The sequence below is a fragment of the Oncorhynchus keta genome, chromosome 9, assembly GCF_023373465.1.
Source record: "Oncorhynchus keta strain PuntledgeMale-10-30-2019 chromosome 9, Oket_V2, whole genome shotgun sequence".
In the NCBI taxonomy this organism is placed as follows: Eukaryota; Metazoa; Chordata; class Actinopteri; order Salmoniformes; family Salmonidae; genus Oncorhynchus; species Oncorhynchus keta.
The window spans coordinates 38,048,850-38,065,724 of NC_068429.1; the positions used below are offsets into that span (position 1 = coordinate 38,048,850).

The following is a 16,875-nucleotide window of genomic DNA, read 5'->3' on the forward strand; positions in this document are numbered from 1 at the left end:
GTAAGACATTTTCGGCAAGAGTCCTCACCAAAACCTCACCACATCCTACCCATAAAATACGAAGAATATTTTCGGTGGTTGTTTAGAGCTGGGAATAGTTATGTGACGACACAAAATGAAAACAGAAATCGACCCATAAGAAGAGAAAACAATCAATGAAGAAATCCAATCTTCCTGTAGCCTCTGAAACACTCAAATCTGTAACTACCGGAATCCATAGACTTTACTGTGCAATGCAGAGCATCCTGAAACGGAGTCTCTACTTCTCAAGAACCATATGGGTGTTATGTGGATACTCAAATCAAACAAGTAAACAGTAAATAGTCAACAACAATAGTAAAAAACAACACCAGAAAACAGACTAGCACAAGATCCTAACTCAACCTAAACACAACACCCAAACACATACTTCTTTTATAACAGGCATGGCAAGGCAGACTCTCACAAGTGCTGTTTAACTGTGAATTTGGAGTGACCTATTTTTAAATAAGAGGGAGAAATGAAGAGAAATGAACTATTCATACATGCAAAAGGCAGCAGCAGCCTACAATAGACCAGACTCCTTTCAAATGCTGGAGAAATTGAATTTTCATGTAGGCAGATTGAAGCTTTTATTCCACAGAGGCATTGCAGTGCATTGAACCCTCAGAAGTTTGAGAAGTCCTCAGGAACCAGAGTGCTGGTTTAACCTATCTCCATCACCTTCCCACACCTCTTTTTTTACTGCAAGGGGCGAGCCGTCTTGTAGCTACAATGCAAACATTGTTGGTCTCAATTTCATTGACATTGTTGCCGCACTTAAGTGCAGAGTCACTCGATCCCTACTGAAACAGAAGGGTTTCCACCTCGGCCAGAGGCCTGGGAGGCACAGAGAGAGGAGTGGGAAGGGAAGAGGGGGTGGTGAGGGATGGGTGTCGTTACTGCACTTACAGCATTACAGACCACTATGGAGGAAGAGGCGGGGGCCTTGGGGTTATTTAGATAGGGTTCCCTTACCCCTGAGATGTTAAATTCAAAATCACATTTATTATCGCGAAAAATGCTTTTCTTTCAACATCTGCTCGCTTAATGTTAATTATAGCTTCCCTTTAGAGGAGGGAGGCCATTACGCCGGTTTGGGGTCTTAACTCACACTGCTCTCTCAGTGTGGAGTAGCTACACTGTTTCTCAGCTAAGTGAAGACTAGGGAGACTATGTAGCTACACTGTTTCTCAGCTAAGTGAAGACTAGGGAGACTATGGGTTGAGGTTCATGGAGTTATTCTTCATTCTCTAATTGCCATCATTATTTCAGTAAACACTACAGAGTTTTCCACATTGAGAAAGCAATCCTCCTTAAAGGTGAAGGCAAAAACGGTCTACTCTAAAATGGTTGATTTTACACCAGTTTACAGAACAGCACATTGCTGGGAGGGAAGATCATTAGTGAGGTTTTGCATTGACTCGGTTGTTGTGGAGACGCAGGCGGACAAGTTATATTCTGTATAATTACCGGGGAGAAGTACAGTAGGTAGCTACAGTAACTGTAAACATGTTCTAGTTTAGTATTTATTAAAATGCTCCCCTGCACGTCTGCATGCTGTAGTCTTTGGTGTCTTTGTCATTATTTTTCCCATTTTCCCACAATGTACTATAAGTAGTTAGATAGTACCCCACTGGAGAGATTAGCTGTGTTTCCTGTTGGTGAAGCTTTGAAGTTAAGTCCTCAGGGAAACCAACGCCATACAGTCCTGTTCCCTTCATCTGTGTCATTCAATGTATAGCACTGTACAATCACCTCCAATGTCAACCAGCCATTCACGCTCCTGGCTTTGCCCTCTTACACGCAGCGATAGCAGGCCTGTAATTGGAACAGCATGAAAAAAAAGAGGTTTGATTTCCTCTTTGAATGTCACAGTTGCAGCTTTGCATCTCTGCTGACAGAGAACTGCATAGTGCGACTGGGTGACTGGGAGAGCATCCTTTGAGCAAAAGGACGTTTTATCTGAATCCTCAATCAGTTCAGCTGCAGTTGGCCAAAATTATAGTACATATTATCATCACAAAGAGTAAGAGATGCAGTATGTTTTCAACACAATTATTGTATATCATTTCAAATAAAGTGAGGTTCAGTAAAAACATGTTCAAACGTGAGTGTAGATACAATAGACTAGGCCTTCTGACTTAAGTAAGTTAGATTCCACCATAACATAAGATGTCTGAGTGTAGAATTGTTCTCTTTCAGGTGCTTTTAGAAGTCCTAGCAGTGGCCAGAACAGTAGTAGTTAGGTTTAGTGGTTGGAGGAGTGTGTGGTATAACAGTACTAGTTAGGAGTAGTGGTTGGAGGAGTGTGTGGTGTAACAGTAGTAGTTAGGAGTAGTGGTAGGAGGAGTGTATGGTGTAACCGTAGTAGTTAGGAGGAGTGTGTGGTGCAACAGTAGTAGTTAGGAGTAGTGGTAGGAGGAGTGTGTGGTGTAACAGTAGTAGTTAGGAGTAGTGGTAGGAGGAGTGTGTGGTGTAACAGTAGTAGTTAGGCGTAGTGGTAGGAGGAGTGTGTGGTGTAACAGTAGTAGTTAGGAGTAGTGGTTGGAGGAGTGTGTGGTGTAACAGTAGTAATTAGGAGTAGTGGTAGGAGGAGTGTGTGGTGTAACAGTAGTAGTTAGGAGTAGTGGTTGGAGGAGTGTGTGGTGTAACAGTAGTAGTTAGGAGTAGTGGTAGGAGGAGTGTGTGGTGTAGCAGTAGTAGTATGTATGCCTAGAGGTACAACATCAGTAGAAGTATAATCGTATGTCTGCCTTTAAAATGCTCTTACCTCTAAGATAATAATACTTATGAAAGACCCATCTGGTGCTGTGCACTGCTCCCTCTTGTCCATTTGCAGATGGAAAGCTGTGATTATTCTGCCAGAGAGAGAACATCACAAGATGAAAACCAATACCGCTTCCCTTTGTGAGTGTAAAACAGATAAGGATCTTAATGAAATTGGCAATGTTTTTGTACGAATTATACTTTCAAATTAAATATAGCAAATATAAACAATTGGCCAAATCATATAAAATGACACTGCAGTATGTATTTTGATATCATATGCACCTACGTCAGTCTCATTAAGAGTGCAGAACTGGTAGTGTACAAGCTTTAATCACAGAACACAACATAACAAATGAACTGGAATGACAATCCAGCTCATGGGGGGGGGGGGGCAATAAGCACAAAGCCACGCCCCCAACAAGCCATGCCTCCAATTCTTCTAATAGGCTGCCACCATTCAAATAGATTTTTTTCAAAATGCCTTTTTGTTGTACTTGACACATACCAAAGCACTAACATGCATTTAAATAGTGGCTCCATGTCTTTTATGTGCATATGACAAGTAAACAATGCATTGCAACAACCACCCAAAAGCTATATTTGGCATTTGTTTCTTTAGTCCATTGTTGACATAGTCCCAAAGTGTTTTGCTTGTCAGCAATCAAGTTCTCAAGATATGTAACTTTCAAAATACAGAAATCACACAGTATGAAGCATTTTGCATGATATGATGCTGCGTTTTGCATCAAATGGGGATGATTTCAGTATCTTGAAAACCTGATTGCTAACAAGGAACCCTTTTTGGAACTATGGCAACAATGGATAAATGAAACAAATACCAAAATAAAGCTTTTGGGTGGAATTTTCCGTTTAAACCTCTACAGGATCGGTGGGTCCCCCGCGGGACGGTTGAGCTAAAGTAGGCTAATGTGATTAGCATGAGGTTGTAAGTAACAAAAACATTTCCCAAGACATAGACATATCTGATATTGGCAGAAAGCTTAAATTCTTGTTAATCTAACTGCACTGTCCAATTTACAGTAGCTATTACAGTGAAATAATACAATGCTATTGTTTCAGGAGAGTACACAGCTATGAACTTGAACATGTAATAATTAACCAATTAGGCACATTTGGGCAGTTTTGATACAAACATTTTAACAGAAATGCAATGGTCCATTGTATCAGTCAAACACTTTGCACATACACTGCTGTCATCTAGTGGCCAACATTTAAATCGTGCCTGTTCTGGCATAATACAATATGGCCTTTCTCTTGCATTTCAAAAATGACTGTACAAAAAACACCAAAAAAAAACACGTTTTTTTCTTTTACCAGATCTGATGTGTTATATTCTCCTACATTACTTTAACATTTCCACAAACTTCAAAGTGTTTCCTTTCAAATGGTACCAAGCATATGCATATTCTTGCATCAGGTCCTGAGCTACAGGCAGTTAGATTTGGGTATGTCATTTTAGGTGAAAGCTGAAAAAAAGGGGCGGATCCTTACAGGTACTGGGGCGTTCCACAAAATGAATTTCCTTTTGCATCACTTTGATGTGTTAATTGGATATTATGCACCAATATTGAATTTAAAAGCCTATTTAAAAGCCTGTTATAGGAAATGAAGTGCCCTTTAATATAGACCACATGGAGAATTCAATAAATACAATTTTCAATATGAATAAAGACTTAAGTGGCAAAATGTTGCATTTTGACATGTCCCTCTGTGTACCATCTGTGACTTCTTGGAAGATTTTAACCCACCAACGCCCTCAAAAATACTCAAAGTTTTCCCAATCATTGAAGAGCCCTAGTTATGTCATTACTTGTACAAGGTTATTTGTGAAGAGTATTATTTATTAAATGTGATTAGTGATTAATTTACCTCTGTTCCTCATTTTAAGGTGAACTCTGTTATGTGAACTGAACTCTCGTTTTAATATGGTGAAACTATTCCTTTTTAAATATCTGTTTCGAAAGAAACATTGAACATCTAATAGACAAATCATAGTGTAAAATAAGGGGAGCTGGTTTTACTCTTTTTGGATATTTTCTGGTGTTTTGTGGAGAAAACCTGAGTGGGTCGAGCATACCATCTTAACCCTGTTACACCATAGATAGGCTAGACATATTTTAATAATTACATTTTTGCGGTGAATCTTGCATTCAAATGCCTCTCACTGTTGCACACAACAAGCTTCGATTCCCCCTGTCACAAGGGGATTCGTGGCTGATTTAACTAGTAATTACCAGTTGGAGGGCCTTTCAAGTAGATTTTTCCCAGATGTGGTAAATTCCCACTTTCCACTTGGTTACGAACGCACCGTAACACCGCTAACCATTCGCTGTAGAGCCGTATAATACCACTTATTGGAAGCACAAGACCTAGACCTACAAATTGTGGAGCGTTGTACGATGGATGTATAGTTTGTGTTTAAATCGCAAAAAAAAGTCCAAAATGTGTATTTTTAAAACAACCTAGTGACCGATCTTGATTGATTACCTCCATTGATCAATACGTGAAGAGTAATTTAAGAAGACGAATTAGGAAGCACTTTGGCCACCCTGTAGACGAGATGTCATAGCCATGCATTTCTGGAATATTGTCAGGAATTACATGCATTTGAGCAAAGATGGACATTTGACGTGACTTTAAATATATTGAAATGTATCTTTTTCCGTATGGGTCTCTCGAAAGGACAGAGACCACAGTTTTATTTTTTTAATTCAGCTTCTCAACTGGTAGCGGCATGAGCCTATCAGCAGAGGTACTAAAACAGGAAGAGAGACAGCGGCAAATCTGCACATGGACCTTAACTGAACGTTTCTTGCATGCGGAGAATATTCTAGTGTTTACTGTAAACTCTGCATTCTATATATTTGATATTGGGGCATGCAGAGACCATCAGAGGGGATTTAGGATGAGTGGGGGGGACATCAAAGGGGCCACGAGAGCTGAGGAGACAGTCAACTGAACAGCAGGGTGGGATAGCTGGGAAGGTTTGGAACAGGGGAAGCATGTGCGTACTGCTATGTATACGTATGTTTGTGTACTTTTTGTGAGCACTATGAACGGCTGTTAGTATTTTCTGTCCTTTAAAACTTAAATAAATTAAAAACATGTTATCCAAACACTAAATCTTAATAATACGACGGTAGGGGTTGTGCTATATTTGCTAAAAATCACAGAATATATGGGGTGCAGATTGACTAGAAACCAATACGGGGAAAATAATCATATTCCATTATTCATGAGCATGTATAGCAGAACAATTTTGTTTTGGGGGAATGATTTTCATTCTACTTTATTTCTCTCCATTTTCTTCTTTATAATATTAATTCTAATTTAAGCAATATTTATGGTTGTACCTCTGCTACGTTCGGCTAGCCTCACAGCTGCAGCCCTCCCCCCCTAGAGCTGTCAACGTGATTGACGATTGAGACAGTGCATGAATTTCAAATCCTGCAGGAACATAAGGGGCCTAGAACATAAACAGGTACAAAACTCCCAAGTAATAGGACTCAAACGCAGGCAATTACAACTCTTGCATGTAAATCAGGTGCATGTGCAGCAGTCTGAGATTTTTTTTGCCATTACTTGTCAGCGAAGCATGGATCTCCCCCCTCTGCTCACTCATCAGGAATTGGCTAAAGAAAGCAGGGTCCCTGGGCCCTTTGCCGCCAATTATTGGCCTCTTAAATCCTCCAACCCCTGAGTGAAGAACAGCTTCTGCAAGTTGGCCAGGCAATGTAACAGACAGACAGACAGACACTCCCTGTTTTCATATTAGAGTATGGGAGCGTATCCAAGCAAGGATTTGAGTCTTTTCTTTCTTCACAAGTAGGCTGATGCAGTTGCTTCTCATCGAATAATGTTGGCTCTGGTGGGACAGCAATAAGTCTCAGATAAGATATTTTAAAACACCAGATCACCTAAGGGACAGATTCTCTGAAAGTAACAGAGAAAACCTCCAGGATGGATTGATATTCTCACGTGTCCTGTATGATGGCAGCGAATGAATGATTAGAAACATACTGTATGCATACTCTTTACAACATGTGATAAATTAGTCCGTTTGAGTATTGGCCCTAGTCAATGTCGCCAATTGACAGCTTCTTTGATGGACTCGATTGAGCAGAGTTGATGAGAACACAAGACTGTGATTTACCAGATGGCACATTAAGTTCTTGTTTCTTGGCAGTGTGACCCTATTGAATATTTAAATGAGAGACCAGCTTGGGTTTTTGTGGAGAAAATGTCTTGCAGGGACAACGTTGCCTATCTTTCTACACTGTACTTTTGTATTTGTTTGAATGTGTATCGACTTATTAAGTTCTTCCAAGTTTATTGTCTTCTCTTGTTTTATTAAGTAGGACAAGCCATTCTGGGAGAACAACCAAGTTAAACAGAGGCTTTGGAGTGTTTATACATTGTTCTGTGAAAGACTGTGATAATAGCGCAGATAATCAGATATAGTACTCAGACATCCCGGAGCAAAACTACGCTGTTTGACACTAAGGGCTCTATTCAATCTGCATTGCTGAAGCATTACAGATTGCGAGATAGAAATGTAAAGGTCATTTCCGATTGAGCCGACATGCAGTGTTTCGCATGAATGCAGTCTCAGCCAACTCGCGAACGTTGCCTTTAAATTTCAATTGGGCTTTGGCGCTGTTTGGTGGCCTCTGGAACGTTCTAATGCCTTGATTCCATCAGAAATAAACAGTGAAATTATTCTCCCTCGACAAACATTCTAAGTTGGCTACATCTCTAATATCAGATCATCTACGGTATAGGACTACATCATGGATTCACAAATATAGAGACTTAAAAAAAATGAATTAAACCCTCAAACATCTCATTGCTACGTACATGCATAAGACCTGTTTTGTAGAGTCATATGTCAATCACGACATGTTTCACCCCCTGAGAGATACAAGTCTATCCAGACAGTGGCAAGGCCAAGTGCTCCGGGGCAATGGCAACCAGCGTCAAACGTACAGTTGACATTATTATCATAAGATAAGTTTGGTACTCCCTTTTTAAGAGTATGTTTTAAAGGACAATCTCCAGTGTTTTTACTGTTACTCTGCTGGTGCAACACAGTACAGGTGTGCCACCAGGACATCTCCCATTAAACAGCAAGCCTTTCCGGCCCAGCGGCCTGCTTCAGATTTGAACCTAACCTTAACACAGGCCTCGGCCCTATCTTTTCATCATGGGCCCCTGGATCCTTTCATTAACCTCTTTCATTAACCGCTGAGCTGGCTTTGTCACAGATTGGAAACAGCTGTGGGTGGGTGGGTGGGAGAGGGAGTGGGCAGACCCAAAAATAAAACATGGGGACCCTCTCACCTGAGCACTGATCCCTTGAGTCGGACATATTAGACAGAGCAGAAGTTTATGAGGCTTACCTAGTACACCATTACACAGGAAGGCTGAAGGGAGGTGGTGGATATCGGTAAGATGTAAAACTAAGGTAGTAAGTGTGTGTGCATGTGTGTGTGTACTTGTCTGTGGGTCTGCATGCATGCCTACCTGCGCAGATCTTTGTTTCTGTATGTCTATGTGTCATAAAATGCAATGATAGCATAATGACTGATAGCACAAATTGGGCATCAGTCATCGTACCGTACTTCACTGATTCATCATATCCTCAAAAAGTTCTACAGCTGCACCACTGAGAGCATATTGACTGGCTGCATCACCGCTTGGTATGGCAACTGCTTGGCATCCGACCACCAGGCGCTACAGAGGGTAGTGCGTACGGCCCAGTACATCACTGGGGCCGGTCTCCCTGCCATCCAGGACCGCTATACCAGTCGTTGTCAGGTGAAGTCAGAGGAAGGCCCTATACCAGGCGGTGTCATAGGAAGGCCCTATACCAGGTGGTGTCAGAGGAAGGCCCTATACCAGGCGGTGTCAGAGGAAGGCCCTATACCAGGCGATGTCAGAGGAAGGCCCTAAAAATTGTCAAAGACTCCAGCCACCTAAGTCATAGACTGTTCTCTCTGCTACTGCATGGCAAGCGGTACCAGTGTACCAGTCTGGAACCAACAGAACCCTGAAAAGCCATAAGATTGCTAAATAGTTAGTTAAATAGTTAACAAAATAGTTCCCTGGCCTATCTGCATTGACCCTTTGACTCATCTCATATGTTGCTGTTACTATTATCTGTACATTTGAAGTCGGAAGTTTACATTAGGTTGGAGTCAATAAAACTTGTTTTTCAACCACTCCACAAATTTGTTGTTAACAAACTATAGTTTTGACAAGTAGGTTAGGATACCTACTGTGTGCATGACACAACTCATTTTTCCAACAATTGTTTACAGACAGGTTATTTCACTTATAATTCACAGTATCACAAATCCAGTGGGTCAGAAGGTTACAATCACGAAGTTGACTGCTTGGAGAATTTCAGAAAATTATGTCATGGCTTTAGAGGCTTCTGATAGGCTAATTGACATAATATAGGTCAATTGGAGGTGTACCTGTGGATGTATTTCAAGGTCTACCTTCAAACTCAGTGCCTCTTTGCTTGACATCATGGGAAAATCAAAAGAAATCAGCCAAGACCTCAGGAAAATAATTGTAGACCTCCACAAGTCTGGTTCGTCCTTGGGAGCAATTTCCAAACGCCTGAAGGTACCACGTTCATTTGTACAAGCAGGAAGGAGACGCGTTCTGTCTCCTAGAGATGAACATACTTTGGTGCGAAAAGTGCAAATCAATCCCAGAACAACAGCAAAGGACCTTGTGAACATGCTGGAGGAAACAGGTACAAAAGTATCTATATCCACAGTAAAACGAGTCCTATATCAACATAACCTGAAAGGCCACTCAGCAAGGAAGAAGCCACTGGGGCGGCAGGGTAGCCTAGTGGTTAGAGCGTTGGACTAGTAACCGAAAGTTGCGAGTTCATATCCCCGAGCTGACAAGGTACAAATCTGTCGTTCTGCCCCTGAGGCAGTTAACTCACTGTTCCTCGGCCGTCATTGAAAATAAGAATTTGTTCTTAACTGACGTGCCTAGTTAAATATAGGTAAAAAAAAAAATGCCATAAAAAAGCCAGACTATGGTTTGCAACTGCACATGGGGACAAAGATCATACTTTCTGGAGAAATGTCCTCTGCTCTGATGAAACAAAAATAGAACTGTTTGGCCATAATGACCAATGTTATGTTTGAGGAAAAAGGGGGAGGCCAACTTAGTGTGGGAAGCTTGTGGAAGGCAACCCGAAACATTTGACCCAAGTTAAACAGTTTAAAGGCAATGCTATCAAATACTAATTGATTATACAGTGGGGCACAAAAGTATTTAGTCAGCCACCCATTGTGCAAGTTCTCCCACTTAAAAAGATGAGAGAGGCCTGTAATGTTCATCATAGGTACACAAAAATCCAGAAAATCTCATTGTAGGATTTTTTATTTATTTATTTTCAAATGATGGTGGAAAATAAGTATTTGGTCAATAACAAAAGTTTCTCTCGATACTTTGTTATATACCCTTTGTTGGCAATGACAGAGGTCAAATGTTTTCTGTAAGTCTTCACAAGGTTTTCACACACTGTTGCTGGTATTTTGGCCCATTCCTCCATGCAGATCTCCTCTAGAGCAGTGATGTCTTGGGGCTGTTGCTGGGCAACACGGACTTTCAACTCCCTCCAAAGATGTTCTATGGGGTTGAGATCTGGAGACTGGCAAGGCCACTCCAGGACATTGAAATGCTTCTTACGAAGCCACTCCTTCGTTGCCCGGGCGGTGTTTTTGAGATCATTGTCATGCTGAAAGACCCAGCCACGTTTCATCTTCAATGCCCTTGCTGCTGGAAGGAGGTTTTTACTCATTCTTGGCCCCATTCATTCTTTCCTTTACACGGATCAGTCGTCCTGGTCCCTTTGCAGAAAAACAGCCCCAAAGCTTGATGTTTCCACCCCCATGCTTCACAGTAGGTATGGTGTTCTTTGGATGCAACTCAGCATTCTTTGTCCTCCAAACACGACGAGTTGAGCTTTTACCAAAAAGTTATATTTTAGTTTCATCTGACCATATGACATTCTCCCAATCTTCTTCTCGATCATCCAAATGCTCTCTAGCAAACTTCAGACGGGCCTGGACATGTACTGGCTTAAGCAGGGGGACATGTCTGGCACTGCAGGATTTGAGTCCCTGGTGGCGTAGTGTGTTACTGATGGTAGGCTTTGATACTTTGGTCCCAGCTCTCTGCAGGTCATTCACTAGGTGTGTGTGGTTCTGGGATTTTTGCTCACCGTTCTTGTGATCATTTTGACCCCACAGGGTGAGATCTTGCGTGGAGCCCCAGATCGAGGGAGATTATCAGTGGTCTTGTATGTCTTCCATTTCCTAATAATTGCTCCCACAGTTGATTTCCTCAAACCAAGCTGCTTACCTATTGCAGATTCAGTCTTCCCAGCCTGGTTCAGGTCTACAATTTTGTTTCGGGTGTCCTTTGACAGCTCTTTGGTCTTGGCCATAGTGGAGTTTGGAGTGTGACTGTTTGAGGTTGTGGACAGGTGTCTTTTATACTGATAACAAGTTCAAACAGGTGCCATTAATACAGGTAACGAGTGGAGGACAGAGGAGCCTCTTAAAGAAGAAGTTACAGGTCTGTGAGAGCCAGAAATCTTGGTTGTTTGTAGGTGACCAAATACTTATTTTCCACCATAATTTGCAAATAAATTAATTAAAAATCCTACAATGTGATTTTCTGGATTTCTTTTTCTCATTTTGTCTGTCATAGTTGAAGTGTACCTATGATGAAAATTACAGGCCTGTCTCGTCTTTTTAAGTGGGAGAACTTGCACAATTGGTGGCTGACTAAATACTTTTTTGCCCCACTGTATGTAAACTTCAGACCCACTGGGAATGTGATGAAACTACTATTATTCTGATGTTTCACATTCTTAAAATAAAGTGGTGATCCTAACTGACCTAAGACAGATCATTTTTTCTAGGATTAAATGTCAGGAATTGTGAAAGACTGAGTTTAAATGTAGTTAACTAAGGTGTATGTAAACTTCCGACTTCATCTGTACCTCAATTACCTCATACCCCTGCACATCAATTCGCTACTGGTTCCCCGTGTGTATAGCAAAGTTATTGTTACTCATTGTGTGTTTATTATTATGTGTTTTACTCAGTGGTGTAAAGTACTTAAGTAAATACACTTTAAAGTACTACTTAAGTAGTTTTTTGGGGTGTCTGTAATTTACTTTACTATTTATATTTTTAACAACTTTTACTCTACTACATTCCTAAAGAAAATAATGTACTTTTTGCTCCTTGCATTTTCCCTGACACCCAAACGTACTCGTTACATTTTGACAGGATAATTGTCTAATTCACACACTTATCAAGAGAACATCCCTGGTCATCCCTACTGCCTCTGATCTGGCAGACTCACTAAATACAAATGCTTCTTTTGTAAATTATATCTGAGTGTTGGCGTGTGCCCCTGGCGATCTGTAAATAAAAAATAAAACATCTGGTTTGTTTAATATAAGGAATTTTAAATTATTTATACTTTTACTTTTGATACTTAAGTACATTTAAATCCAAATACTTTTAGACTTTTACTGAAGTATTTTACTGGGTGACTTTCACTTTTACTTGAGTAAATGTGATACTTTTTCCATCACTGGTTTAACTTTTCTATTATTTAGTCTATTTTCTTTCTCTCTGCATTGTTGGGAAAGGCCCATAAGTAAGCATTTCACTGTTAGTCTACACCTGTTGTTTACGAAGCATGTGACAAATATTTTTGGTGTGAAATATTATAAAGCACTCATTCCAACATAAGCCGTGACCTAGAGTAGAGTAGGAAGCACCCACACACAGACCTACATTATTTATTAATGACTCTCTCAGTTGCATCATGCCAGCACACATGAAATAACATGTTTGTGATACTTACCTGTGTGTTGTTAGCTTTAGTTATACAAAAGCTAACAATTAATTCACACATTGTATAGGATTCGGCCTAAACCAGCCCGTTCATGATCACTAACCACCTCAGAACCTTTTGATGATCGTATCTTCTGGCCGGGGGAGTTTTGTTTAGATCTTGACGCTTTGCTCTAAACGTTAACAAGCATCGCGGTATGGTTTTGGAAACATAAGTATCTTTCATATCAGTGATAAATAAATATACTTTTTTAAAGTTGAAATTACTACACACCTTTATAAAGATGTAGGATATTCATTTGAGCCAGTTTGCTACAGCAGGAAATGTGAATTACTATGTGTTCATAATTAATGGACATTTTTGTAGGGGTTGATCCATTTTTCGATAGGGCAAATGAAATCTGACATTTTAAAATGGAAATGACAAACTTTCGAAGCCTTTTTAAACCTCGAATACACCTGTGCAGGAAGATTCTCAGCAACAGAAGAGTGATCAAATGAAGGGTTAGGGTTCCCACACAGCCATATTTCCATGTTACACCACTTGTTTATGGAAAACAGACGGAAGACAGAGTGGACTACGTGTGCTAATTAGCTCTCTGCCTCTACGAACACCTGTGTGTAAACGGAAGACAGACATCTCAAAAGTGTTGTCACTGAAAAATATGGTTGGCTGCAACTGTGTTAAAACAGTGTACACGAAGTGTTTATTTTGCAGTTGTGAAGTCATTTTAATTTGTTATGAAAGTAGAGGGCTTTATGTTTCTAGAACCGTACCGCAATTGAGAATCGATTCACATTCACATAGAATATTTGGCTGTTTTGGTTGCCAGAGCCAATTCACCTTTAAACAGAACATTTAATGTCCTTGGACTATAAGGAGTAACGTTTGGCTCCTATAATCCATTATTGGGCTAAGCCTTACTTCCCAAGTCATTTTGGTGTAAGCTAACCTAGTCCTTTAAGGACCTTATGTTATGTTCAATGGTAAACTGGCTCTGGTACTCTCTCTAATACACTGACTGTACACTATTTTAACACAGTTGACAGTATTTCTCAGTTACACACAGTTGTTAAGAGATGCTAGATAGCTGATTAGAACAGGTGGCCGCCTCTCTCTTCCGTAAACAAGCCATCATGTTAAAAAGTTGCTTTTGAAAATGTCCTCAATGGTATTAAAGTTAAGTTCCAAATGTTTCCAAAACTGTACTACAAGTGAGACGTATTAACGTTTAGACATCGCATCGGGCAGCAATGGAGCGTCTGTACAATTACCCTGGACAGCAGATAGGTTTGTGAATAGACAATATGTTTAGCATTACTATCTATAAATGGGCTAGTCGTAGTTCAACCTTTCTTCTTCTTCTTCTTCTTCTTCTTCTTCTTCTTCCAAAAAGGTGTATTTCCGCCACCAACTGAACGTGTTGAAAAACAAAAACAAGGTAAAAAGAAAATCCATTTGTGATAGGGAAACTAACTTAATCCACCTAAATAAAAATCGTACATTGACAAAAAATAAAAATCTCCCACTTCTTCCTTTCAAATCTCTATATCTCCCTTCTCAGGCCCTAGGTCCGGAGAGGGTGGTAAAGGCTTGTGACAATATTCCATTTAACTCCTCCTCGGAGAAATCTTTCAGTCCCCGGAACCGCTCCGCTGCGTCCACAATGATATCTATGTTCCTGGACCTTCTCTCCACCATTAATCACCACAGCTATAAAGGCCACAAAGTCCACCTTCTTAACCTTTAAAATGTCAGGATCCTGCTGGTGAAAGGCAACCCTTGCAGTCTGCATTTAAGGCCCATCCACCACCATGGACTCTTCAGGTGCACCATTCAACCAACCCCTTTTAACAGCCGCTGCATATGAAATGCTCTGGACAGCCCTGACTTTTCCCCCTTATCCCCTTTCAGCCTTGTCGGGCGATCATGGTTCCCACCACAACTGCGACATGTCACGTTTTCCTCACTTTTAAAACACATGACATGATCTTTTCCACAACTTGGACATCTCGGCTTCTCCCTTCTGCAAACACTTCAAACATGACCAAAAGCTTGTACAGTGGTCACACCGCTCTAACTCTGCCGTTTATAAACCCTAACTTCACTTGAGTAGAGAGAGACTCCATATCAAAGGAACAGATAGACACTTTTTTCACCATTCACCACACGATTCATCCGAAGTGCATCAATCACTCCGGGAACATTTTTAATCTCTTTAAAATTGACTTCCCACGAGACGCCAGATATAACCCCCTTAAGGGGTGCCCACACACGACACTTCCAATTTATGAAATCGGGTGAGACGCAACGCACGTTCCTTCTGATCCGCAGAAGCACTAAAAATCAAAGCAAGCCCACCTCTCGTAATCCTCACAGACTTCACTTTACCCAGCACTCTCTCCGCCGGTATGGATAACTCAAATGGTTTCTTCAAGATTGGTCATCTGATTAGCTAGTCCTCATTAACAAACGATATTTCTACTAGATACAAAGGGACATTCATCCCTGTACACTACTTTGCTCCGTTTTCCATTCTTTTGGACAATATTCTAATTCTCCTTGATTCTACCTCCGTTGGATTCAGAATCCACTTTATCCAGTCTTGAGAAAAACAGCTCAACCTTTGAATGTCATGCTTACTTTTGATCTTAACCATCGCAGAGATATGCACAGTCATAGATCGATTTATATCATTGGGATTTGGTTAGATGGGCAATTTACTAAGGTGGGCAAATTCTGTTATCTTTATTGTAACTCATTGAAATCAAAATAGTTTGTTGTTTCTATTGAATTTACCTGTCGAACGAAGTCCCAGTCGTCCAAACTGGATGTGGCAAACCTGGGCCATGTTCAGTTCGAAAACGTTGTGAAATGTTGCGAATAGAAATGCCATGTAATTCCTTATTCTATACACCAGCAATGTATGTTTGTTCTACATTATACATTCCTATCGGAACGTTGGCCAACGTCGTATCCTGCTGAAAGTTGCTCTGTATTGGGAGATTCCAAGGACAATAGTTGAGGGGTTCCTGGGGTTCAAACCAAGTAGGCCTGCTGTGGGGAATTTATGAACTGTTTGGAATTTACACCAGATTGCTATAACATATTGGGTGTGTTCGATCAGTAAGGCTAACCAAATCGAAGTCGGGGGAGGTGGATCTGCAACAGCCGAAAGACAGACACTGTAGTGGTTTTCCAACAGCAAGGCTCAGACCAACATGGCAGTGTCAACATAGCTGCTATTGTTTATACTTTTTTTGAATGGTGAAATAAGCATTCCTCTGTTTAGATGTTGTTCACGCCTGCCACATCTTACAACTCCTGCATAGGTATTTTACATATAGGCTAACCACATCACATGTCATAGCAATCTGATGGCATGGCAGGCAACCATTGGTTGATGTACTGTATGGAACATCTGAGCAGGGGGACGTGACCATGATGTGGTTGGCTAATACGTAAAATACCTATCCAGATTTCACCTGGGTTCCCCTGGTCAGTCATGGAAAGCGCAGGCGTTCCTAATGTTTTGTGCACTCAGTGTATAATAATTCCCACTGGGACCTGGAACTTCACATCTTTAGTCAAATAAACATGGTGACTCTGTACTGCTGCTTCTGTTCCAGTGCTTTCAAGCATCCTACTGCTGGGCCAACCTACTCTGAGATGTTGTGTGAGACAAACAATCACTGTACAATGTTGTGACATACATTCAACAAGATGTATGGAAGTGGCTGCGCTGCCACCTTGAGGTAAGGAGATGTACTTTTACAATGTCATGCCTTTCAAACTCTCCTGTCAAGTAAAATATGTTGATGGATGACCTGAACACAACTCTGCGCATTGCACATTCTTTAGATAACTGAAACGCATGTCAACATGTGCCTTGATGGAAGACCGCAAACACAAGTATTTAAAATTTGCAAAGAAAAAAATTCACATTATTGCAGATATCAACAGTTTTCTTATATTTGAACGAGCTTCAAAGCATACTGTATATTCTTGCCTATCCCGGACTTCAGGTGTTAAGTATGTTATGGTCTGTTGTTGATACGGTCAACAGGTTGATTGGTTAGAACAGAAACCAACCAATGAAAAAGGAGGGGAAGTAACAAACTGGGAGATCTGTCTAAAACAGTCAGGCCTAAA

General features: G+C 40.7%; 1 long non-coding RNA gene across 1 annotated transcript; it reads right to left on the reverse strand.

Moving 5' to 3' along the window:
* Window positions 1-257: 257 nt before the first annotated feature.
* Window positions 258-15,790, reverse strand: LOC118388013 (uncharacterized). The gene is made up of 3 exons (XR_004826499.2): window positions 15,523-15,790; window positions 2,792-2,879; window positions 258-1,839 (listed from the first exon to the last, which is right to left on the reverse strand). It is a non-coding gene; the product is annotated as an uncharacterized LOC118388013 (long non-coding RNA).
* Window positions 15,791-16,875: the final 1,085 nt, after the last annotated feature.